Below are 27,257 nucleotides of genomic sequence, written 5' to 3'. Positions count from 1 at the left end.
AAGGAGAAATTTAAAAAAAGATACACTCTGCATGTTCTGAAGGGGCATACTACCTAGTTAGTGGTTAGAATAAAAACTGTATACAATTTAATATAAGACATAAACTCTAGTGAGCAACTAACACATCTGTCCCTGTTGTAACATCAACAGGCTCTGATTGAGGGAGAGAGGGGCATATCACATCCCAGTGCCTCCAGCGTCTTCCAATTTAAAGCAATATATTTGAACTGTTCCAAAATACTCTTTGGCTCCTAAACAGGAGTCCCATTGGCCTGTTTCTTAGCGGCCTGCCTGTCCACACACTTGACTTCTCCTCTGTTAGTTGAGGCTTTTCTTAGCAAAACATAATTTGTAGATTTTTTTATTATTTTTTTTAAAGTCAACTACAATGCTATATTCCATCAGGATTAATATGCTCAGCAATATTTACATCTCCAAATATCAAGTCACAATCCCTATTATTTGTTGAAGTTAGAATGATAAATTATCATATGCTTTGCATATCAGAGCTAGTATCACCTTTCCCATAGGGAATGCTGCCTGAAATTAACATATTCCCAAAGGTAAAATGCATACTCTCTGAAATGCATTTTATTATGACAATGCATGTATTTACTCATAAAAACAATAAACACGGACAATTCTACACTAGCTCTCAATCCGTGGATTTAGAATTTCATGTTAAAATCAGCCATCCACCTTGTATAGGGAGAAGAGTTCCGCTAGTGTTTAGACTAAAGTGATTTCTTGGGATTAGAAATAGTAATGCTGTGGGGTTTTTTATTATTTTGAAGTGGGTTCTACTTATTTATGATTGTTTTTAATTCTGGCATTTCATCTTGCCAACTACTATCCTGTTTAAGCAATGTTGTCAGCTAAAAGGAATTTCTGATTAAACTAAAGTGGTCCATGATAAGTTACATACACATCCTACTTTGAATAATTCCAGCCAAATTGGAGAAAAATGCTACCACATTCTTATTAACTAATGTAACAAAATCTCCCAATTTCATGGTTTACTTTTTGCTTTAATCAACTAAAAGTTAAGTTGCTGGTAAATATTTACTTTAACCCATATTTTGATTTTATAATGCTGTTTACCAAGGCGGTGATGTAGGCAAAGCTTGGGGCAAGAAAGGCATGCTCTCTACCGGTCTCACTGCTATATTGAGAGGGGCGGCTAATGTCATAGGTGTGGGCAGATTCATTGGAGATGTGATGGTGACAGAGTGTGCTATATTGACTGGGGCAGTGACCGGGGTGGGGAGGTTGACCGGGGTAGTGAGTGTTAAAGGAGAGGTCATGGATAATGGACTGGTTATAGTTACAAGATGCCCTATGTTCATTGGGCTGGTTATGTTCACAGCACTTGAAACATTTACTGGACTTGTGCTCATCGCAGCTGCCACTGTGACTGGGTTTGACATAGTCCCAGATGACACAGAGGATGTTATATTGAATGGAGTGGTGAGAGTCACCGGTGTCATAGCAGCCGTGGAGGTTTGGCACAGGTTAGCAGCTTCTTTCTTCCTTGCTTTAACAGCTCCTTCCCACAGTCTCAGTGTTTCTACCTGCTTCCCTGGCCAGCTTGTCACATGCTGCTGCTGCTGCTGCTTCTGGTTGCTGGTCTCTTCACTCATGCATGTTTTACTGATGCCTTGTTTACATTTGGCTCTGCCCATGAGTCTTTAAGTGGCTGGTGCTGTACGCTGCACTCAGGAGCTTCCCACAGATGTTACATGATACCTTGCCTTCATGGAACACCATGTGTGTCCGCAGTCTGTCTTTGGTGGCAAAGGCAGCAATGCACGTCTGCATGAGGGAGGAAAATTGGCATTTGAAGGGTCTTTCTGTTGAATGGACATGTTTTACATGACAGCTTAAGTGGTCAGGCCTTGAGAAGCCTTTCCCACAAACACTGCAAGTGTAGGGTCTGGTGATGCCTCCTTCATGAGACCTCACATGGTAAGTCATCCGGTCCTTCCTCTTGAAGGGCTGATTACAAATAGGACACTTGAAGGGCTTCTCATCTGAATGGGAGAGCTTGTGCCCATTGAGATGGTACACATCTCGGAAGGCCTTCCCACACATTTCACAAGCATGGTTCTTGACAGGCTTACTGGGTTTCTTGACAGACTGGGTCACCGGCATAGCTGTGGTGCTGGCCCTGCTACTAGGGTTGGTGCCCAAGGAAGACGTAGTGACTGTTGACAAGATGCCTGCAATGGTTGAGACCGGCGAAGTTCGGCTGCTGTCCCCAGCGTGGTGGAGATAAGGGGAACCACCGTGGTGGGGGTTTTCTTTGGCCGGGACACCAACTTGATCCCTGTGTGGCAGGATTCGTGGCACCTCAGGTGATAGCTGTCCCTGAAAGCTTTACTGCAGTAAGTGCACACAAATGAAGTTTTGGGTTTTTCTTTTTTAATCCCAATGGCATCCTTTAATGTTTCTGGTGCACCCTGAGGTTTCTGAGTTATTGGTATTGGAAGCAATGGTTTCTGATCAGGGGGCTCTACAGCAGAGCTCAGGAGGGGCAGCAAGCTGTTCTGTGCTGCCTGCTGTTGGTGATGGGAAGCTTCATGGGCTGCCATTTTACCAATTCAGATGTCTGTGGCAACATAAAGTATTTTTACAGCATTGCTGAAGCTCACTCTCACACGAGGGTCACACCAGGTCCCTGCTTCTTGGGTGAAATTCTGTAGAACCACTACAGGAATCACTCTCTGAGGATTCCTAGGATGCCCACACTTCTACATGAAGCCTTCTAAGGGGGTACTGGGTTTTCCCAACTTGTTCTCTGGAACAGGAACGCAGTCCAGTTGGCCTCCATGGCTGCGGCGGCCGACCCCCCTCCTCCCCATTCCCCCCACTAGGGGAGCCTCCTCAGCCGGAGAAGGCGACAACAAAACCGCGGCGGCGGCGGCAGCAGCTCCTCCTTCATTCTTGTTTTACAGATGAGGAAACTGAGGCTTACAAACCTACCAAAAGTCACATGGATAGTGGTGAGGGGCAAAGATCTAAACCTATGCCTCTCTTCCTGCAAAGCCCACATGCTCCACATTAATCCACTCTATCGACTCTTGGACTGCCATCACCTCCTGCCCTTTCTCCTTTGTGTGAACTAGAAACATGTGGCCTTGTCCTGCTAGCAGACCCAGACCCCACTTGGTTACATAGCTTGGTGAGAGAGCCCACTAGCTGGGGACCCTTGGCAGGGTCCAACCTGAACCACTGTACACTGTGTCACTGTGCCCTATCTCCCAAGCACAGTCATTCATAGTCCTCAAGTTCTCACCCTGAGGCAGGACTGAGCAGATCTCAAGGCACCGTAAGTCCATGAAGGGATTTCAGCTGCAGAAAGTGGTCAAGTTCCACTTTGGTGAAATGACACTTCCCAGAGGAATATCCGTATCCGCATGTGCTGCCATCTCCCTTTCCTGGACAGGGTGAACTGACCTGGGAACTACATAAGCCACCATGACAAGGTGAGGTTTTCATTTAAAAAATAAAAAGTAGAACTAGGGTAAAAACTGAGCTATGAAGAAATAAAAGAAGGATGTATATTTGGTAAGCTTGTCCTGAACACCTTTGGGACTCAGAAATTTGCTTTCCTTAGCAATGCAGAACAATGGCAATTGCTACAGCTAATTAATGGCTGTGACTTTTAGGAGAGCAGTTTCCAAATACCAGTCCTTGGACCAAGTGGTCCATGATGAAGTGTCACTGCAAGATAAAATGAGAAGCACAGGGCACTGCAATGCCTGCTTATGTGCAGGTAGGTAGAATATATATTACATAAATATGTACCTGTCAGTGTAACCTTCCTCGTTGTCTTTCTTGGGAAGAAATACTCTTAAGAACTACTCCATTTTTGGAGTTTTTTGGTTTTTGTCTTTTGAGAGAGCTTTGCTCTGTTGCCAGTCTGGGGTGCAGCGGCGTGATCTCAGCTCACTGCAACCTCCATCTCCCAGTTCAAGCTATTCCTGCTTCAGTCTCCTGAGTAGCTAAGACTACAGGCACATGCCATCATGCCTAGATAATTCTTTGTATTCTATTAGAGATGAGTTTTCACCATGTTGGCCAGGATAGTCTCGATCCCCTGACCTCATGATCTGCCGGCCTCGGCTTCCCAAAGTGTTGGGATTACAGGCATTAGCCACCGTACCAGGCCCATTTTTAGAGTATTTTTTAACATCCCAAGCAGCAACCCCAAAATTCTAGAACAATGACTGCAGCTAACAAACCTTAAGCAGTCATTTAACCAACATTCACTAAGCATCTCCTCTCTGCCAGGCCCTGGGGATGTCCCAGTGAACAAGACCAACCAACTTCTGCTCTTACAGAGATTCCCTGGTGAGAAAGGTGGGTACTGATGAGGTTAGAAGAAGCACAGTGAAGGAGGAGCCCCAGCCATTAGGGGACAGATGACAGGCAACCTCGCCTCACCGCTGGCATCTGGGAAGGCTTTTCTGAAAAAATAGCACTTTGGCTGAGACCTAAAAAAAGACTGGGAATTACCTGACCGAAGTGGCCCTAAGTGGCAACAAAGAGCAGAGCAGTGTTGAGGAACTGAAAAAAGGCGATGAGGCTCAGGGCCAGTAGGCTGCCTGCATCACAGAAGACTTCACTGATTTACATCCAGATAGTCCGTAGCTGAGAGAGGACAGTGTCCCCACTACAGGGAAGCCAGAACCAAACACATCATCTGTGTCTCCAGAGGATGCTGCCGTCTGTCTGCTGGCAGCGAGTCAGCAACTAATAAATGTCTGACAGAACATGATCAAGCCCTTGATAAGTAATCGGTGTTCAGTGAGTAAGTTGCTGTCACCCCTGGCAAGGTTGAGCAAACAGGTCACTTAGCTGACTGCTCTGGGCTTCATTTCTTCTCATGTCTAAAATAAAAAAGGTTAGCTTAAATATGCTGTAAGCTCCCTTCCAGGACCAGCATTCCAACAGGATCAATCTATAACAGCTACCCCTTATCAAGCACTTACAATTCGAAGTCACCATGCTCCATGTTCTATCTGTTTTATGGACAATCTTCATAACAGCCCCATGGGGTGGGTATTATTACTAGTTTTCTAGAAGAGAAACGCTGAGACATAGAGTAAAAGTTCCAAACTCACACTTCATAGGTAGCAGATCCAGGACTCAAACCCATTTCTACCCGCTGCCCAAGCCACACTCCATCCACCAGTCCACACCACCAAGAAGTCTCTTGTTATGTTCGCTGACTCGGTCACTGAGTTCTATTCGCATTCTTCATCCTGGCATTGGAAGTCTCTATTCTCCCATTCTTCACCCGGGGTCAGATCAGACTGGCTTCCCGGTTGGCGCAATACACTCGTTTCCCTGCAGCACTTTGCTTACGCTGTCCACCCTTGAAGTGCCCATCACCACCTCCCGCCTCCATTGCAATGAAACCATGTAAACAACTGGACAAATGACTGCTGGAGTCTGAGTGTTTGTGCCCTCTAAAATCTATATGTTGAAATCCTAACCCCCAATATGATGGCAATAACAGGTAGGGCCTTTAATAAGTCATGAATGGGATTAGTGCCCTTACAAAAAAAAACCCCAGAGAGCTCCCCTACCCCTTCCACCATGTGGAGACACAGTGAGAAGACAGCTGTCTGTGAACCAGAAAGTAAACCCTCCCCAGTCACAAAATCTGCTGGCACCTTGATCTCGGACTTCCCAGCCTCCAAAACTGTGAGAAATACATTTCTGCTGTTTATAAGCCACTTAGGCTATGGTATTGCTGCCTGAGTGTGTCAAGACAACAATCCAGCAACAAAATACATGGTACAGGTGAGACAAGCACATGGGAGTAGATGTTACAGAAGAAGATACTTGAGGCCAGGCGCGGTGGCTCACGCCTATAATCCCAGCACTTTGGGAGGCCGAGGCGGGTGGATCATGATGTCAAGAGATCGAGACCATCCTGGTCAACATGGTGAAACCCTGTCTCTACTAAAAATACAAAAATTAGCCAGGCATGGTGGTGTGTGCCTATAGTTCCAGCTACTCGGGAGGCTGAGGCAGGAGAATTGCTTGAACCCGGGAGGCAGAGGTTGCCGTGAGCCAAGATCACGTCATTGCACTCCAACCTGGGTAACAAGAGCGAAACTCCATCTCAAAAAAAAAAAAAAAAAAAAAAAAAAAAACAAAGAAGATACTTGAAATCCAACCAAACCTGTGGAGCAGTCTCAGGTCAGCAAAGGAAGTGACAGGATAAAGGTCTCGGTGGGTGGGTCAACATGGAGGAGCTCCTGCAAGTGTTACAAGTGGCCCACATACAGCAGCACATCTGGGATAGAAGACACAAAGATCCAGGCATCATGCTGGCCAACAGTGACCTGGGACATGGCAGCTGAATCCTTGGGATTGTGGGACTAGGTCAAGGACAAGGCAGGCACTTTATCCTGGAGAACTAGGCAAGAAACACCACAAAAGTGGAGCCCAGGATCAGGGCATGGCCCCAAGGGACAAAGAAGGAGCATAAGCACTGACATGGGACTACCCTATATGAGCCAGATCAGCAACATAAAAGCCGTGCTGCTTAAATGCCAAAATTGCCCCAACAGGAAGAGAGGTGGTCCCGGAAACTGGGATAGACCGGAGTCTGATGATCTTGGACAGGGAGTCAGTGAGGTCATTAAATTTTCCATGGCCTACTTTGCTTCTAATCCTAGTACAGGTGCTTGCTGCTAGCCTGGGAACCTTAAGCAAGTTGTTAGGGGAGAATTGTCCATGAGTCTCTCACATTTTTCCATGTCTTGTGAGAAAGGCACTATCGTTTGTTCCAGATTACTTTTCCAAGGATGTTTGTATAGGAAGCAGCCTTAGAAGACACAGTAGAATTTTCCTTTGAAACAGAAGTCAAGCAGGCTTACTGTCCATCATAAAAGAGTTGGGAAGCCAGGCACAGTGGCTCCCACCTATAGTACTAGCATTTTGGGAGGCCAAGGCAAGAGGATCACTTGAGGTCAAGAGTTTCAGACCAGCCTAGGCAACACAGCAAAACCCTGTCTCTACAAAAATAAAAATAAGAAAGTTACAGTCATGGGAGTGCACACCTGTAGTCTCTGCTACTCAGGAGGCTAAGGTGGGAGGATCACTTGAGCCAAGGAGGTCGAGGCTGCAGTGAGCTGAGATCACACCATTGCACTCCAGCCTGAGCAAAAAAGAAAGACACTGTGAAAGAAAGAAAGAGAAAGAAAAAAGAAAGAAAGAAAGAAAAAAAAAAAAAAAAAAAAAGAAAGAAAGAAAGAAAGAAAGAAAGAAAGAAAGAAAGAAAGAGAAAGAAAGAAAGAAAGAAAGAAGAAGGGAAGGAAGGAAGGAAGGAAGGAAGGAAGGAAAGAAGGAAGGAAGGAAGGAAGAAAGGAAGGAAGGAAGGAAGGAAGGAAGGAAGGAAGGAAGGGAGGGAAAGAAAGAAAGGAAGAAAGGAGGAAGAGGAAGAAGAAGAAGAAGAGGAAGAAGAAGAAGGAGGAAGAAGAAGAAGAAAGCCAAGAAGGAAGGAAGGAAGGAAGGAAGGAAGGAAGGAAGGAAGGAAAGAAGAGGGAGGGAGGGAGGGAGGAAGGAAAACAAGAGTTGGGTTTGTAAGTTCTTAGAATGAAACCTACTTCCTGAGCAATTGTCATCTGCTCCACTTTGCATATTTACTCAACAAATTTTCTTACCCCCTTCTGTCACCTTTCTCAGAGAGATTATAAAAAGAGCTCACTGTAAATGCTAATGTACTCCATTATAAGTAATTATTATCAATAATCCAAGCCTTCTTCAAGCCCCAGCTCATCCCTTTGTCTCCATGGTGACCTTTTCAAATACTCCAGGACAGAGGTTAGTCACATAATTTATACATATTGTCAAAAATTTTTATGCTTGCTTCTTGAGTGTTATTTTTAGCTCTCTGACTTGATTATTCATGCATGAGGGAGGCAGAGATCATATCTTTCACCTCTTCTGGATCTAGCATCTACACTTAGCTTTATGGTGGGAACACACGAGATGCCAGTAAACACTTGTGTATGGAGTGAGTCTCACACATCACCATTCTACATACCTATTACGAGAAGAAACTTAAGAAAAGTCAGTGGGAAAGAATGTTAATCATTTTTACTCCGTTTTACTGTCTCTGTGATACAGGCTTATAGCCTTGAGAGAGGGCAGGCTAGTAAAAACTGTGGGATGGCAGGCCCATTGAGCTTATCTGAGGCTGGTTTAGCAGTTAATGTGTTTGCAGGATATTTGCGTCAAGTGTATTACTAAGCACAACTTAAGTATTTATATATGCAAAGTCAACTGCAATAATTCATATTAGTTCTTTCCAGCAACTCATCATGTGGAACAGGCCATTTGCCCACCCACAGAAAACAGGGTCAAACCTCAGAAACCACATCTTTGCCCCTTTCCTAGGATCCCTGAGCCACCAAGCATGTCATCTATTCCAGAAAGATGTTAATGGAATTAAGGTCTAAGCTATTATGGTCAGCAAGCAATCATTCTTATGTGCAAAAGAAAAACTAAAGCAACAGGAACCAAAATTAGATGATACTGCAAATGGTTATTATGCCATTGCCTGAATTTTTATAGATTGGGGGCAATACAAGCAGTTTATTTCCTCCAAGATGTTTTTCCTGTAAGGTGAGACAGATGCCTTGGTTATGGTCTCATGGTCTAACAGCTAAGATCCTCAGACATGTGGCTGAGTTCAGAATACTCTCCTAATGAATTAGGCTAAAGATACTAAGTGTTTCTACAGAGACACTAACACAGATCCAAAATGCCACTGTCAATGGTATGACAGTCCAGAAAGTAAATAAGTCTATCATTTCGTGAACCTGCAAACAAGAATTTGTAACCCCAAAAAGTACCCAAATATGGAAGTATACCAAAGCTAGCATCTGACAACACTGTCATCACCTGTAAGCAGAAAGAACAGAGGAGGCCTTACAGGGAACCCCCCCCACCCTCTTATCTCCAGTGTTCTGGTCTAAATGTATATTCATATGTATATTACCCACTGTGTTCCTTAACTCGGATTTTCAAAAACACAGCGGCTCTCAGATCACATTGCAACCTGCAAAATTAATTGAACTTATGTATATAATGTGTCTGATTCATTATAAGCATCCACTGAATGTTAATTCACTTCTCTCTTTCCATCTCCCTTAAAAAGCTAGAAATTAGAGATAAGAATGTGCCACCAAACCCAAGAGACTGGTGACAGTGAGAGGCAACAGCCAGTTTCACTGAGTGCCACCTCCATGCCTGCCAGCCATGCATTGAGCAGAGGACAAAAGGAACACCCATCCGTGCAGAGGGCAAGAGCAGTGGGCAAGAGGAAAATCCAGTGGCATCAGTGTGTGTGTGTAATGTATATAAATACATATAATGTATATATATTTAAAATGTGTGTGCAAGTGTGTGTGTATATATATATATATATATACATATATACTTTTTCTTTTGAGACAGGGTCTCACTCTCTCACCCAGGCTGGAATACAATGGCACCATTTCGGCTCACTGCAACCTCTGCCTTCTGGGTTCAAACAATTCTCCTGACTCAGCCTCCTGAGTAGCTGGGATTACAGGTGCCCACCACCATGCCCAGATAATTTTTTTATTTTTAGTAGAAAAGGGGTTTCATCATGTAGGCCAGGCTGGTCTCGAACTCCTGACCTCAATGATCCACCCACCATGGCCTCCCAAAGTGCTGCGATTACAGGCATGAGCTACCATGCCCAGCCCAGGAATGCATGTCTTTAAAAGCCGGTGTGGCAAACAGATCTGCCCTGATCAATGGACCCTAATCCTTCTGATTGACAGGTTCAGGCTATCTCTAGCAGATAGTACACCCTATTGAGAGTGCTCACATGGGTGATCAGGAAATGAAATTTGCCGTCACTTTATTTCACCAGAATGAGGGATTTGCAATGCAATTAAGTGCTAGTGAATTAAACTGAGTCAGCCTTGGACCATTCACAGTTGTGCATGTGCCAACCTCCAAATGACCCACTATGTAGTCACTACAGTGCAGTCAGCTGGGCCAACCACGCAGCCCAGAACTGAGACTGGAGCAGATCTTTTGCACAGCCTCGATTGATAAATGTTGCCGCGTTCATTAAAAATCAGCAACAATGGGCTGGGTGCAGTGGCTCACAGCTGTAATCCCAGCACTTTGGGAGGCTGAGGTGGGTGGATCACCTGAGGTCGGGAGTTTAAGACCAGCCTGGCCAAGATGGTGAAACCCCATCTCCACTAAAAATACAAAAATTAGCCAGGCATGGTAGTGCATGCCTGTAATCCCAGCTACTCAGGAGGCTGAGGCAGGAGAACCGCTTGAACCCGGGAGGCGGAGGTTACAGTGAGCCAAGATCATGCCACCGCACACCAGCCAGGGCAACAGAGAGAGGCTCCATCTTGAGGGGAAAAAAAGCCAGAAACAATAAACTGATCTTTTCACAAGCCAACACATCACTGTTGCTGCTGTTTACACCTAGGAAGTGAAACTGTAACCTGGGTCAAGCCAAAATGTTCTCTCTAGAAATCAAGCACAACTATGCCTGACAGCAGATATCAGATAAGTCGAGTAGAAATAGATCTGAGATCTTCAGATGAAAGGCCCAGTTCTCTCTGCTGTTGGTGACGTTATTTTGCGGGCATCTGGTATGCCTACCCTCTCTCTCTTTTGTCCTGTGCTTTCCACTTTGCCCCATCTGAGAAAACAGAGCTGGAGGGGACATTCAGACCAAGCCTTTATGAAAGGGAAAGAGTGGAAGGGAGATTCTGGGTTCAACTCTTCTGGTCACTGAAATTCAAAGGTTACTTGGAATAGGCAAACTTCTTAAAACTGCTTGATGCTCCAGATAACAAGCATGTTTCGTAATGGGCTGTATCGGGATGACTTGCTGTACCTGCCATGCAATTGTTAATGTTTTAATGAATGTTTTTGCTTCTTTTATTCGAGGCCCTTGGAGTCTTCCAGGATGAAAGGCCTCAGGAGCCTAAAAGGCATTAATGACAGGCTGCAGGTGTTGTTATCCTCCCCAGACACCTGCAATCTAGAAGGCAGAAGGTGACTTTTCAGCCTGAAGCTCTCTTACAAGGTGCAGTTTTTGCAGCTCTGGAAAATCTCCACAAGAGTGACCTACAGCACCAAGAGAACAGGAGGGCAGAGAGAATAACGATAATATTAACAGCGTGAGTTGAGACGTGCCGTGTTGCCGAATGCTGTTTTCAGTACTTTTAATTTAATCCTATACGATTTTACATCTCCCAAAGGAGGAAACTGAGGCAAAGAGAGATGAAGTAGCTCGCTCAAATGTAAACATTGTATAAGTGGAAGAAGACAGGGTTTGTATCCAAGTAGTCTGATTCTGGAAATGAAGCTCTTGACATAGCAAAAGAGACACAGGTATTGAAGCATATTCATTTCATAAAGCCCCTGAGCAACTGGGGTGTGAATAAAGCCCCCATACTGCTGCCCTTGTTCCTCCCCCTAATTCTGGTCTTTTCTTTGATGAATGCCAATCCTATCTACTGTGCCCAAGAAAGTATGTGAAAAGAAGCTCAAGGAAATGAGGGGGCTGAGCATTTGCTCCCTGAATCTAAGAAGCAGCTACGTCAGGTCAGGCTGAGAAACTTGAGAACTAGAGGCTGGAGGAGGCTGCACCGAGCTCCGGGCAGACCCTGTAAAACACAGACCACAGGCAGCTCATGCAGAGGGGCAACCAGGCCAGTGAAAGGCCAGAAAACCATCCCAAATAATGGATCACTGAAGGACCTCGAGATATTTAGCCTGAAGAAGCAAAGACTCAGGAGACGAGAGAGCTATTCCCAAATAGCTTAGCTGTCCTCTTGGGAAAAGGGATGAGGGCTTTCCTGCCCGGTGATCCCAAGGGGGAGAAGTCACACAAAGGCAAAGATGTTAATTTCAGCAAATGCTCAGAGATGTTCAAAGACAAATGAAATTCCTGGTCTCAGTAAGATATTTAAATACCAGCTAGAAGCCCACTGGTGTCCTTGTCGGTAACACACCTTTTCACTCTCAAAAGAGTTTTGGTTTGGGTCTCAATTACTGGTCACCAGAAAGAGCCCCTCAGCTCCCAGAGAGCTTGTGTTGGCTTCACAACACTTCCAAGCTTGCAGTTATTAAATCTGTATATACAAGATGTTTTGAGATAGCAATCCTTTTAAGGATTTGTAACTACATGGCTTAAACTTTTTATCTATGTTTCATCATTTCCATTGTGGTGTTGAACATATCCATTCAAAGGTCTGCTCCATTTTCCTCTACCTACGAGCTCCATGCCAGCAGCGGAAACAAGCCCAGGAATGTTGTACGGAATGGGAAAGGCAGGAAAGTGCTGTTTAGCTTGGAATTCCATGGCTGGGGCAGGCAGGGTGGAGAAGTGACAGAGCTTTCTGAACACGGTGTTCTTTGGGGCGTAGGGAGCCTGATGAAGGGATCTAAGTTCAAAACAAATGGGCAGCAAGGGCAGGAGGGGCGTGAGAAGGGTCCAGGCTGGTGTCCCCGTGGGCCAGGTAGGAAACAGTGTCCAGGACACAGTTGTCCCTTCAGATTACAGCACTGTTCTGTTTTGCTAATTTTTTTTTTTTGCATGCATCACATACCTTGTGGCTAAAATAGTAGTTTTTAATTACAGTCTATGGGGGGGGAGGAATTAAGAGAAAAAGCAAGTGAAAAGAGAAAGAGAGAGAGGCTTTGAAGGGATCTTAGTAAAAGAAATCATCTAAGATGAAGTAATACTGCCTCCGTTTAAGGAATAGAGCAAGGATCTTTCAAGTCTTTCTAGTTTACGATTGATTATTGCAAAGAGGAACTTTAGTCCTGTGCAGAGTGGGAGTCCCTCTTCCCCTGCTCAGCTGAGGGACTTTAAATCATCCTGACTCTTTGAGCCGCAGGGTTCACATGTGTTCACATGAAGTCTTTAGGGTAGATGTTTCCAAGGCTCCTACTAACTCTGAAGTTCAGTGATGCTGTGATTTAAGCTTGAAGGAGTTTGTGACTGCCCTGGAAAGACCTTCCTCCGGGTAAAGTAATGAAATGAAGAAAGTGGCAAGAAGAGAATTTGTTCATGAGCTGCTTGTAAATATTAATAGAAACAGACGTGATGAGAAATGTAAGCAAGGAAGTCCCTACACTTTTCCAGAGGACCAACCGCCTCTGTCTTCCTCTGTGTCTTATAGTTACCAACAAGAAGGGCAAAAGCAAGCTCAGATGCCCCTTCTCTTTTGGAAATCTCCTCAAAAAATGAGGTGGTAAGTGTAATGGTGAGAGCTAATGGTGCCCCTTTCTTGAGGGAGCTCAGGAGGCATGGATAGGAGACCAATCTGGCATCAGCAACTGACTCTGTCACTAGGCTAGTCAAGCTTAAACTCCATGGGCCAGGGGTACCAGTGGCTTATCGTTCTTTCACCCTATACCATAAGTTAAAGCAGAGACTCTCAAAGGAGAAATCTGGCAAAATGTGGGGTAGACAAGGGACGTATCAGGGTAGAAATATTAGCAGCAGACCCAGGAAACACCAGGAACCCTGAACCACTAGGGGCTGGTTACCTTCCCACAGGGAAATTCTGCTCTGGGGTCCTCAAAAGCACCCCATTCACAGCCGGCCCTCTCCTAAATGCCCGTCAGTGGTCCCAGGGGACCTGTGTGAAAGAGTGGCTAGTCCGTGTGAACTTCCAGTCTTGGGAGACAGAATAGAATTTTCTCTGTCCAGCAGCGTTAGAATGGGGGAATATATTCTGCACATCTCCTTTACTTCTGAAGGACTGCCAGATTTGCCTCTGTACTGTTTGGGGCAATTGAAGCACAGTCCGTGCACTGGAAAACTGGGACCACCAAGGGGCTTATCCCCCAGAGTGCCCTCTACAGCCATCCCACTTAGAAGCCAGGGAAGCGTGTGAAGCTTTGAATGCAGCTGATTGTCATCTCTGAGGAAGGAAGCCACCAATAAAGACCAGGCCCTAGCTGATGACATCATAATCGTACCTTCCCTGTGTATCATGCCTGGCAGTGTGCAAAGCTTTTATGTATACTGTCTCATCAGATGCTGATGACACCCCTGTGAAGTAAACACAACTGATACTATCACCCCTGTTTTAAAAATTAAAGCAGAAAACTTAAGCTCAAAGTGACCTAATGACACACTCAAGCTCCCACAGGTAGGGAGTGGCGGGCATGGACTTTGGTGTCTACATTAATGAAAGGTAGCACTTCAAAAGCGAACTAAAGGCGGCAGAACCAATCCTCTTTGCTTTACAGAATGTGCTTTCATTCACGCCACTGTCATGGAAGCTCTAGGGAGAGAACCTCGCATCATTCTTTTGTAAGCACCTGAATCCCTGGCAAATCATTAGGCTTTCTAGAGCCCGCTCCCCATGTGTACCATGCGCAGCTCCCCAGAATCATATTGAGTGGAAAAGTTAATAATAATCTCAGCTTTCCTGTGGCACCAATTAGTACTTAATAAATTGAACACCCACACAGGCCTCACCAAGCCCTGCAGGGCTTTACTGCCACAGAGAAAATGTTATCTTTTTGCTCAAGAAACTGACAATCGTAAGAGGAAATAGAAGATGATGCATATCAAGTTAACCAGGACATAAAATGCTTCACCAAATACCAGCATGTGAAGTCTAAATATAGGTGGGCTATGTCTCAAGGAAAACTCATTAGGATTTGGTCATACTCTATGTCTGAAGCCAATCACTGGAACAAGCATATTCACCTTGCCTACTGTCATTAGTAAATCAAAACACACTTGCATAGATTCAGACGCAAGCTTTAATTTCACAAGCCTTGCATATTCTACTACTACTACAACTAATATACTGCATAATTCCCTTTCACTTTTTAATTCCTTTATATGAACATACAAACTACAAACACTAATAATAATCATTTCCATTAATTAAATGTTTACTCTGTGTGTATGTAACGGCTTTATAACTGTGATCTCATTAAATTCCCTCTAAGACTCTATGAAGTAGCTTTTATTAACTCCACTCTTTGCATAGAGAAACTGAGGACTAGAGAGATTTTGAATAAATTTGCCCAAAGTCATATAGCATATAAATGGAAAAGGCAGAATTTAAACCAAGATCCTTCTAAATCCAAAGCTCTTAAGAAGTTTATTATTTCCTTAGTTTAACCTTATGATGTCTTCATGAAGTAAGTAGGGAAGGTTGTATCAATTCACTTTTTAAAGGGGCAACACCCAAAGGTGCCACTAACTCTGCAACTCAGTTCTACTTACAATCCATCCCATCATCTTTCTAAGGTAACAGCAACTACTTGCATTTAGAGGAAAATCAAGAGTGTCGTAATTAGCCTTGAGACTGAGTATAAACAGGAGTGCAATTTGTGCATTTTTAAATTGTTCTTTGCTTCATGGATAGCATCACATCCAAATGTTAAAAACTCTACCTTTTACCCAATGGAGAATGCAGATGGTTTGGAAGCTTCAAAGCCACACTGGAAATGACCTACATTTGAGAAAAGTCCTGCCCTAGCCTCTCCTCAAAGCTGCATAAAGCCAAAGGTGGAAGAATAATCAAGCAGACTCCCCTGAGCAATCATCCAATTTAAAATAGCAGTTAAGTCTGGATCCCTGATGACTCAGCAGAGTCCAAACTCCCCTGGAAATTCTCCCCATACATCCTGCCCACTCTCAGTTTGCCTCCACAGAGATTCACCTTCTCTGAAACTCTGCCATATTTGCTAATCACCATAGCAAGTTGGACAAAATGTGTATCTTGGCCATAGTACTCCCACTTGCATGAATCCCTATAAAAACTGTGGCCCTGCTATAATTCATCAGAAAGTCACATGTCACCATCAATAAAGTCACATCCTCAGGCTCCTCTTCAGTAAAATAATACTAATAGGACCTACCTTATTGCATTATGGAGATTGAGACAATGAGCAAAAAAGTGTATAGCATAGTACCTGGTACATTTTAAGCAGTTCATAAATATTAGCCAGTCAACATTATATTGTTATTATTATGGATGAGAAGGTTAAGTCTGCTAAATTTCACTAAGGAGAATATGACTAATCAGAATATATGATGGGATTTTTTTTTTTAAGTCTGAGTTGGATCCTTTCTCAGCCTGACAATGCTTCAACAAAGAAAAGACAAGATGTAGAATTATTCATATGGTCACTTTGGCTCATGTTATGGTTCATAATATTGCAATGGATCAAGGAAAGAATAAAAGGATGGGAACCACTTGCCTTTATTAGAGGGAGGGGAGCCTTGCATGAAGAAGTTGTATTTTTCATACTTTTGCTCCTTTGTGCACTATATCTTTACATGTTCAATTTTTCTATGTCATAAATTAAAAGCAATAAGGCTCAGAGAGAACATGCCTTCCTGAAAGTATGTGTATGAGTTACTAGTAGAAATGGAATTGAAGTAATTTCCATTTTACCACTGTATTACTTTTCTAAATCTGCTGTGATGAATTACCACTGACCTTCGTGGCTTAAAACAGAAACTTATTCTCTCAGAATTCTGGAGGCAAAAAGTCTAAAATCTGTTTCACTGGGCAGAAATTGAGGTATCAGTGGGACTCCACTTCCTCTGGAGGCTCAGGAGCAAATCCTTCCGTGCCTCTTCTGACTTCTGGCGGCTGCCAGCACTCCTTGGCTTGGGGCTGCATCCTCTGCCTCCACAGTTCTGTTGCCTGCTCCTCTTCTGTATGTGTCAAATCTCCCTCTGCCTTCCTCTCGTAAGGATACATGTGATCATATTTAAGGCCCACCCTGATGATCCAGGATAATCTCCATCTCAAAATGCTTAAGTTAATCATATCTGCAAAGTCCATTTTTGGCATATAAGACCACAGTCACAGGATATGGATATCTCTGGGGTCGGGTTGTAGGGGGTAGCATTTTCAGCCTACCACAACCACTTTTTCTGCTAACCTCTTTATTCAGCTTTGCTTATACCACTTTCACCAGATGAAAAAAAAAAAAAAGGATCTTAGAGATACTGCTGATTAGACTATACTCCTTAATTTTGAAGGGGTTTTTTCCCCAGACCTCCGCACGAAACTTCATCTACTAGAACAATCTGGATTCATTCAATCCATTTCAGGTCAGCAAATGTTAACTGAGCATGCATCTGTGTTTCAGGCACTGTGGGGATTTCAGAGATGAGTAAGATATATTCTCTGTCCCCCCACCCCCAGGAATGAACCAGGTGGAACTAGAAAAAACAGCAGTTTCACTTCCCTATATGAAAAATAACAGAGTAAACAAGAAATCAACAGCAATAAACACCTGGAAATCACAGTGGGACCTGGGCCTATAGTCTCAAAAGGATCTAGTGTCAGATGTTCTGGATGTATTCACAACTACCCCTAGAAAATAGTTGAGAACTGTAAAGGGGGTCCCCAGATGCTTTTAATATTGTCTTGACATTGACATTTTTGAAGAATACAAATCCAACTTTTAAAGATGAAATATAACTCATTTTGAATGTGTATGATGATTTCTTGCATTTACACTCAGGTTACACAGTTGCTGCCTGAATACTTCATAAGTGACATTGTGCCCTTCTCAGGAGACACACAATGGCCATCTGCCCCTTCAAGCTGAAGTCAATTTTAATTACCTGGTCAAGCTGTTATTCAATTTCTTGACTGTGTAAAGTGTTATCTGAGTTCCCTATTGTAGGGCTACTTTTTCCTTTACAATTAATAAGCAATCTGAGACAGATTAAGACCATGCAACTGGCCTGTTCCTCATTAAAATGTTCCTCTGTATTTAGCATCTATTGATGATCATGTCTAAATTCACGTTTACTATAATAGCTGCAAAATGATGATCTTTCAACTTCAGCACATCCTCCATATTCACCAGTCAGCTTCTTGCTTTGTAAAGTAAGCAAGAGTCTTCTCTTCTCATTCATTTACGTACAAATTTATCTGCCTATCTGTTTATCATCCATATGGACTCACAGAGTCCTGTTTTTTCCAGTGGCTTACAATTCAATACTGTGCTTAATTATTTTGGTGCTTAGATTATACCATATTTAGCCAGGAGGAAACTCAGGGGGCTCGTTTGTCCCTGTGAACGTCCCCATCACTTTTTTGTAGATATTTCTTTACTTTCTGGCATATCAAGATGTTCCAGGTTCATCTTGCACCTACCCTATCCCAGCTCTGGAATTGGACACTTATTTGAGGAGCTCTCCTTCCTCTTAGTATTAGAGACCAAGATTTGAGTGCTAGTTTTTCATTGCTATGGGGGAGTCTTTCTTTCTAAGTCCTTTTAAAATATACTCTTTTTTTTTTTTATGGAGACAGGGTTTCACCATGTTGACCAGGGTGGTCTCGATCTCCTGACCTTGTGATCTGCCCACCTCAGCCTCCCAAAGTGCTGGGATTACAGGCGTGAGCCACTGCACCTGGCCAAAATGTACTCATTTATTTACACATACATATACAAATATACATACACACATAGACAAATATATATATATATATATATGCATACGTGTTTATGCGTATATGCATGTATGTATATATGTATTTCATATATAAATATAAGAAATCATGACTTTATACTGATGCCTCTAATTCCTATTGAACCCATAGGTTCCTTCTTGCCTTCCTCCATTCCATGTGTTGATGTCCCTTTCCCATAATTAAAACTCGGCTTTCAACAGCATTTACTCATTTGCCCAATCTCATGATACATCCAAAATAGTTCCACAATTGTTTCACAGTCTACCACAAGATGAATAAGGTACATACACTAAAAATAGTTCAGCTGGCCAAGAATGAGTAATTAAATACAATCAATAATTTAAAAAGCCTAGCAATCACAAAAAGGACTGAATCACATCGATTCACAGCCAAATTTTACCAGACATACAAAGAAGAGCTGGTACCAATCCTACTGAGACCATTCCAAAATATCGAGGAGAGGGGAACTCCCCACTAGCTCATTCTACAAAATCAGTATCATCCTCATACCAATATCTAACAAAGACACACACACAAAAACTACAGACCAATATCCCTGATTAACACGGACATAAAAATCCTCAAAAAAAATATTAGCAAACTGAATCCAGCAGTACATCAAACAGTTAATTCATCACAACAAGTGGGCTTTATTCCTGGGATGCAAGGATGGCTCAATATATGCAAATCAACAATGTGATACACCACATAAACATACTTAAAAATAAAAAACATGATATGATCATGTAAATAGATGCAGAAAAAGCATTTGAAAAAATCCAACATCCCTTCATGATGAAAACCCTCAACAAACTAGGCATCAAAGGAATACACCTCAAAATGATAACAGCCATTTAAAACAAACCCACAGCCAACATAATATTGAATGAGAAACCACTAAGAATTGGAACAAGACAAGGATGTACACTCTTACCATTCGTATTCAGCATAATACTGGAAGTCCCAGCCAGAGCAATCAGGCAAGAGAAAGAAATAAAAAACATCCAACTAGGAAAATAAGTCATCAAACTATCTCTTTGCTGATAATATGAAATTATACCCAGAAAACCTTAAAGATTCCACCAAAAAACTCCTTTTTCTGGTAAATTTCTGCAAAGTCTTATGATATAAAATCAACACACAGGCCAGTCATGGTGGCTCACGCCTGTAATCCCAATACTTTGGGAGGCTGAGGTGGGTGGATCACTTGAGTTCAGAAGTTGAAGACCAGCTTTGCCAACACAGTGAAACCCTGTCTCTACTAACAATACAAAAATTAGCCAGGCATGGTGGTACATGCTTGTAATCCCAGCTACACATGGGAGGCAGAGGCAAGAAAATCATTTGAAACCAGGAGGCAGAGGTTGCAGTGAACCAAGATCATGCCACGGCAGTTCAACCTGGGCAACAGAGCAAGATTCTATCTCAAAAAAAAAAAAAAAAAAAAAAATCAACACACAAAAATTAGTATCATTTCCATACACCAATAACATTCAAGTTGAGAACTAAATCAAGAACATAATCCTATTTACAATAGCCATACATGGAAAAAAGACAAAAAAAAAAAAAACAGGAATACATACATCCAACAAAGGAAGTGAAAGATCCCTACAAGAATTATAGAACACTGCTAAAAGAAATTATAGACAACACAAACAAATGGGAAAGCATGCAGTGCTCATAGCTTGGAAGAATCAATATCATTAAAATGGTCATACTGCCTAAAGCAGTCTACAAATTCAACTCCCTATCAAACTACAACATTATTTTTTTCAGAATTAGAAAAAAACTGTTTTAAACTCCATATATAACCAAAAAGGGCCTAAACAGCCAAGACAATCCTAAGCAAAAGAATAAAGCCAGAGGCATCGTATTACCCAAATTCTAACTATACTATAAGGCTACAGTAACCAAAACAGCATGGTACCTGGTACAAAAAATAGACACATACGAATGGAACAGAATAGAGATGCTTGAAATAAAGCTGCATACCTACAACCAACTGATCTTCAGCAAAGTCAACAAAATTAAACAACAGGGAAAGGATAACCTATTTAATAAGTGGTGCTGGGAAAACTAGCTAGCTATATGCAGAATAAAACCAGACCCCTTTTTCTCACTATATACAAAAATTAACTCAAGATGTATTAAAGATTTAAACATAAGACTTCAAGCTATAAAAATCCTAGAAAACCTAGGAAGTACTCTTCTAGACATTGGTGTAGGTAAATAATTTATGGCTAAGTCCTCCAAAGCAAATGCCACAAAAACAAAAATTGACAATTGGGACCTAACTAATCTAAAGAGCTTCTGCACAGCAAAAGAAACTATCAATAGACTAAACAGACAACCTACAGAATGGGAGAAAATATTTTCAAACCATGCATCTGACAAACACCTAATATCCAGAATCTATAAGGAACTTAAACAAATCAACACCAAAAAAATAATAATAATCCCATTAAAAAATAGGCAAAAGGTATGAACAGACACTTCTCAAAAGAAGACACACAAGCCACCTACCAACATATCAAAAAATGCTCAAAATCACTAACAGAGAAATGCAAATCAAAACCACAGTGAGATACCGTCTCACACCAGTCAGAATGGCTATTATTAAAAAGTCAAAAAATAACAGTTGTTGACAAGGTTGTAGAGAATAGAGAACACGTATACACTTTTGGTAGGAATGCAAATTAGTTCAGCCCCTGTGGGAAGCAGTTTGGAAATTTCTCAAAGAACTGAAAATAAAGATACTATTCAACCTAGCAATCCCATTACTGGATATATACTCAAAGGAAAATAAATCATTCTATCAAAAAGACACCTGCACTCATATGTTTCTTGGGGTTTTGTTTTGTTTCGTTTTGTTTTTTTAAGAGAGTCTTGTTCTGACATCCAGGCTGGAATGTAGTGGCACGATCTTAGCTCACTGCAGCCTCGAACTCTTGGGCTCAAGCAATCCTCCCTCAGCCTCGCACATAGCTGGGATTACAGGCACGAGCCACCGCGCCCAGTTGATTTGAGGTGTTTGTTTATTCTTTTGCAGAGAGAGGGTCTCGCTTTTCTGCTCAGGCTGGTTTTGAACTCTTGTCTTCAAGCAATCCTCCTGCCTCAGCCTCCCAAAGTGCTAGAATTACAGGTGTAAGCCACCTCACCCAGCCTGTACTTGTATGTTTATCACAGCACTATTCACAATAGCAAACACATAGAATCAACCCAGGTGCCCATCAATGGTGGGTTAGATTTTTTAAATGTGGTGCATATACACCATGGAACACTCTTAATACACAGCCAGAAACAAGAAGGAAATTGTGTGCTTTGCAGCAACATGAATGCAGCTGGAGGCCAGTATTCTAAGCAAATTAATGCAGAAACAGAAAACCAAATACAACATATTCTCATTTATAACTAAGAACTAAACATTGGGTACACATGGACACAAAAATGGGTACAATAAACACTGGGGATTCTAAAGGCGGATAGGGAGGGACGGGAGCAAGTATTGAAAAACTATCAGAAGCCTTGTTCACTTACGTTCACTACTTGGGTGATGAGATCATTAGAAGCCCAAACTTCAGCATCGCACAATATACCCATGTAACAAACCTGCACATGTACCCAGTGTATCTAAAATAAAATAAAATTTTTAAAGTGATAAATAAATAAAAAGAGCTCAGGAGTTGTTTGCAATTCTCCCCCACTCAACTTCACCTAAGACTGACCAGTAGATAGTCAAGCATTGTATTCATGAGTGCCTTAGATTCGTTCTTTCTTTCGTTTTTTCCCCTTTCTGCGTGGTTATAGTAGCCGTTTGAAATACAACTGAGGTCACTTGTTTCCATTTACTTTCGGTTTTAGGCTTTTCTTTCCCTTCTCATCTTGCTATAGTTTTATTTTCAAACACGTAGATTAACATGCTTCCAAAAGTCAAAACTATACCAAAAAAATTTCTTAAAGAAGTGTCACTCTCTCCAGAATCATTTCCATTCCCCACCTCCAGTAAATAATCAGCTTCATTGTTTTCTGATCCTTCCTGAATTTCTTGTGGTAACAATAAGCAGATATATGTACATTTTGTATCACCCGTTTTCTTTCTTACACTAAAGATAGCATTCTATATACCTAATGTACTTAGCATTCCATGTAAGTTTATAGAAATCTCCCTTGTTTTGCTTTGTATTTCATAGCTGCACCATACCTCATTGTGTGTATGAACCATATTTAATTCCACCAATTTCCTATGCTTGGACATTTAGGTAGTTTCTATATTTTACAATTACAAATCTGTTGTAATGAGTATATTGTTGGAGGTGTATCTTCAGGGTAAATTCCTAGAAGTAGGATTTCTGGGTGAAGATATTGCCAAATTCACCAAAGGGGTACACCATTTGGGATTCCCCCAGCAATGAGTGACAGCATCTGTTCCCCACAACATCATCAACAGATTGCATTGTCAAACTTCATAATTTTGTCAGTCTAATGAATAAGAAGTGAAATTTCATTCTAGTTTTAATTTGCATTATGTTTATTATATGTAAAGTTGGACAACTTTTCATATATTTAGGGTCATTCGTATGTGTCTCTTTTTTTTTTTGTCCCTTGAGGCACTCTTGCTCTGTCAGTGTTGCCCAGGCTGGAGTTCAGTGGCAGGATCATGGCTCACTGCAGCTTCCTCTTCCCAGGTTTAAGCAATCCTCCCACCTCAGCTTCCCAAGTAGCTGAGACTACAAGCATGCACAACTATGCCCAGTTAATTTTTGTACTTTTTGTAGGGATAAGGTTTTACCATGTTGCCCAGGCTGGTCTCGAGCTCCTGGGCTCAAGTTATCCTCCTGCCTCGGCCTCCCAATGTTCTAGGATTATAGGTGTGAGTCACTACAACCGGTGCATTCATATGTCTCTTTTTGCGAATTGTCGTCCTTTCCTGAATTTTGCTCATTTTGCTACAGAGCTTTGGTCTTTTTTTTCCCTCCTTTTAATTAAAAAAAAAGTTTGTTTATTAGAGATGTTAGCCTTTTATCTTTGGTATATGTTACAAATATTTTCTCCCTGTTGTGACTTGTTTTTAGTTTTGTTTATGATGGAGATTTTTGCCATGCAGAAGTTTGGGGGTTTTTTAATGTAGTCAAATTTTTTAATCTTTCCTTATCAAGCATCTGGATTTTTAGTCGTAGGTAGAAAGCCTTTATTTACATCCAAGTTGTACAGAAATTTACCCATGCTTTCTTTTAGTACTTATGTAATTTCATTTCTAAAATTCAGATCTCTAGTCCATTTGGAGTTTATTCTTGTATATGATTTTTAAACAAATATAATTTACAGTTCTCTAAATGGCTATCTAGTTTATTCCAACAACATTTCTTAAAAAGATCATCTGTGCCCCAGTGATTATAAGCATCATCTTTGTCCTATTCTGGAAATCTATACATAGTTGTGTTTAACTCTATGGTCTGTTTACCTAGTCATGGGCCAATACCACATTGTTTTAATCACAGAGGCTTTGTAGTATGTTTTATTATCTATTAGGGCTGGCATCACCTCAGAGCTCTTCCTTTACAGGGTTTTCCTAGGTAGTCTTGTGCATTTTTTTCCCATATGAACTTTAATATCAACTTGTATTGGTCTTTAAAAATACTCATGGTTATTTGTATTAAACGTATAAGTTAACTTAGAACGGACATCTTAATCAAGTTAAGACGTGCCAAAAATAAGGCATGTTGTTCCATTTGGTCAAGCTATTGGGACGTTTGAGATTTGATATTCTCTCTTAGACATTTCCTTAGGTAGTTTTGGTCATTAAGTAAAATAATAAGTATTTCTTAAGCAGCTACTGTGCTCTTGGCACTATATTAGGCACGATAGAAGTAAAAAAGCAGATTCTGTCCTCAAGCAGCTTAGCATTTCACGAGATAAACAGACTAACACACCGAAAGCAAAGCAGCCATGCTGTGTGACTGCAGAGAAAAGCGGGAGTAAGGAGGGCTAGAGTCACGAGGTATTGAGACTGGAATCACGTGCCCTGGGGTTGTGAAGATTTAGGCGGGCAGCAGGGAGCAGGAAGGGATTCCAGTGAGGGGAACCCTGGCAAAAGCTCAGAGGAGGACTGAGTGTGTCATGTTTCACAGAGCAGAGGGCCCCATCCAGACTGTTAGCTGGAACTCTGGGTGAGGCCAACATTACACTCCCTTCCAGCCTCTGAGAGTTATGCCTCCATGTTAATAGTCCCCAAACACTAATTATGTATTCATTAAAATGATGTTAGTGAATGTTTACTGGGTTTCCAGATACCAGTCCTTTAGAAGGGTCATTTCTGTACATTGTTACCTGTTCAGGAAATGGCCACCTGTTCAGGAAATGGCCTTGAGTTGTGCCATCCAATACGGTAGCTACCGTGGCTGTGGAGGTCTTATGATATGGATAGTGCGACTGAGCAACTGAATTTCTAATTTTATGTAATTTGAATTCATTAAATTTTATTTATAAAATGAACGCAGTATAAAATATTTTTTATTAAACCCAACTTTATTGTTTGGGAAGGGCTACATTTTAAACATAGTGTTGTATAACATGATTGCTATATCACAGTATGTGTGTCCAATTTACTTTTTTCTTTTAATTAATAATTATTCCCAGTTTGTAAGTGGACAATTTACTTTTCTTTAATGTAGCTACTAGAAAATTTTAAATGACATATGCGGTCCACATTGCATTTTGCTTTGACAGCACTGGTCTAGAGTCTCAGAACTCAATGTGGTCTGGCTGTACTCATGTGAGAGCCCACTCAGACCTTCAAGACCTGCGCTTGACTAAGTTCCCCTGGTGAATCCTACACACAATAAGAGAGGCACTGATCTGGATGACTTCAGAAGACATCCAGCCATTGGCAGGTACCCAGCGTGACACCCCCTCAAATCCTTCTGGGGCCAGGGGAAGGAGGAAGCTGAGGGAGCACAAGGAGACCCCTGCCTGCCATTGTGACATCACAGAGTAAACCCCATGGGTCACCCGGCCCCGCCCTGGCTGGCATTCTGCCCTCAGGACATCCTCTTCAATCCACCACATACCACCTTACCCCTCTGCTGGCAAGAGGGGCCTGATTCATCCTCACGCGAAACATTCTTTCCAGCTGATTGAGACGGTACAGAAGAGAAACTGAAACTTCTCTGCCTTTGCACTGCCAAAGTGAATGAGCGATCCCTCTCAACTGACTCAAAATGTTTACCTCACCCAGGAGGTAGGTACATTGATTGTGAGATCTCATGTACATCTCATACACATACCTTTAATGCTGGATTTGTAATACAGGCTACACTAACTTAGCAATTTCATAGATATCTCATGGTCACAGAAAGGAGCTTGGAAGTGCACTATAGGGTTCTACAAAATGGAATGAAAATGTGTTACTCAGCCTAGTGTTCATAGATAAACCTGGTATGTCCATACCTTGGCCTGTTACCTTCTCATCTTCCTTCATTAAAACTTCCATTTCTTCTTCCCTTGCCTCATCGTCTTCCTTTTCCTCTCTGTTCCCCGGGCCCCCTATGCCTCTCCTTTTTTCTTTTCATCCGTATTATTCCTGTTGCCAAAATCTGGACTCTAGTAAAGGCCCAGTAGTGGTGGCAACGATAGAGCTGTGGGTCACCCTGGTGAGCTGAAAGAGCAGACATTAAGTTCTATGCCAGAGAACAGTGAGCCATCCCCAAGGTCCCGCTGGAAGCCAGCTCTAATCTGGAACTGGGAAGAACACAAGATCGAGCTCTTCCTAGTCTCAGAGAATCCAGGAGAGTCTTCAGGGGTCCTTCCAGACCAGGAAGACTCTCACACACTGCAGAGAAGTTGTGGCTTGTTTAGGATTGGACCTACATCCTGAAACGACCAGCCGCCCAACTTTCAACTCTAAGGGTTACTTAAAAAAACAAATGCTGTGCATTCTCAAATATTTTGCCTTTCTCAGGAGAGAAATATGAAGCTTGCAATTAGGCAGCAAACTAGCACATACACACACACACACACACACACACACACACACACACACTCCAACACAGGGAGCAATGTGGTATGTTGTTGACCAGCTGGAAGTTAGGATCTCAAAGGAAAGAACAGGATAATTTAAGGGGCACTTCTGTGACTGCAGAGCTGAGCTGGTGGTTCTGAAGAGCCATCAAAGTGTGGGCTCAGGCAGCCTCCCTAAATCGGAAGCAGCCCAAAGTGAATAGATGATAAAGAAGTGGATGTGAACATGACAGAAAAAGCCAGTCATGGCTCAGAATATATTTTATTATTGTTCTTTATCAGTGGTTTTCTAGGAGAGACACAGAGGGAATATGGGAGAGTCTGGTTGCCAATATGTACCTGAGGAGTATAAAGTACACTTAATCCATTGTCTCATTCTGCAGGAGGTCCCATAATCTGGCCTGAAATCTGTACATTTTGTTAAAGGTGACTGTGCCCTGGCTTGTACTGAGTGGCAGCCCTGTGATGAGTCAGGCAGCAGTCCTAGAAGGTTACCATTGTTGACTCTACTATTTACTTGTTTTGCGGCCTTGAGCAAGTCAAACCCTCCCAATCGGAACCCTCACTTGTAAACTGGAGATGCCACGTCTCTTTCAGGCTAGTTGCGAGGTTAAGGAAGAAGTCTGTGAAGAGTCTCGCAAAGTGTCTGCTAGTAGCACAGGTTCGCTTCCCCTTCGTTTCTGCTTAGAGGCACTCTTCCTCTACCTCTTTTATTTTCACAGAACTGAAGAC

General features: G+C 42.2%; 1 long non-coding RNA gene and 1 pseudogene across 1 annotated transcript; one reads left to right on the top strand and one right to left on the bottom strand.

Annotated features, from left to right (window-relative positions):
* Positions 1-578: 578 nt before the first annotated feature.
* On the bottom strand, positions 579-2,827 carry LOC116533815 (annotated as a pseudogene).
* Positions 2,828-25,503: 22,676 nt separating this feature from the next.
* LOC116533814 lies at positions 25,504-26,500 on the top strand. Its single transcript, XR_004261457.1, has 2 exons — positions 25,504-25,745; positions 26,045-26,500. It is a non-coding gene; the product is annotated as an uncharacterized LOC116533814 (long non-coding RNA).
* Positions 26,501-27,257: the final 757 nt, after the last annotated feature.

Source organism: Sapajus apella, unplaced genomic scaffold (assembly GCF_009761245.1).
Source record: "Sapajus apella isolate SASKATOON/1434 unplaced genomic scaffold, GSC_monkey_1.0 scaffold84, whole genome shotgun sequence".
NCBI classification, from domain to species: Eukaryota; Metazoa; Chordata; class Mammalia; order Primates; family Cebidae; genus Sapajus; species Sapajus apella.
This window is presented reverse-complemented; position numbering and strand designations above follow the sequence as displayed.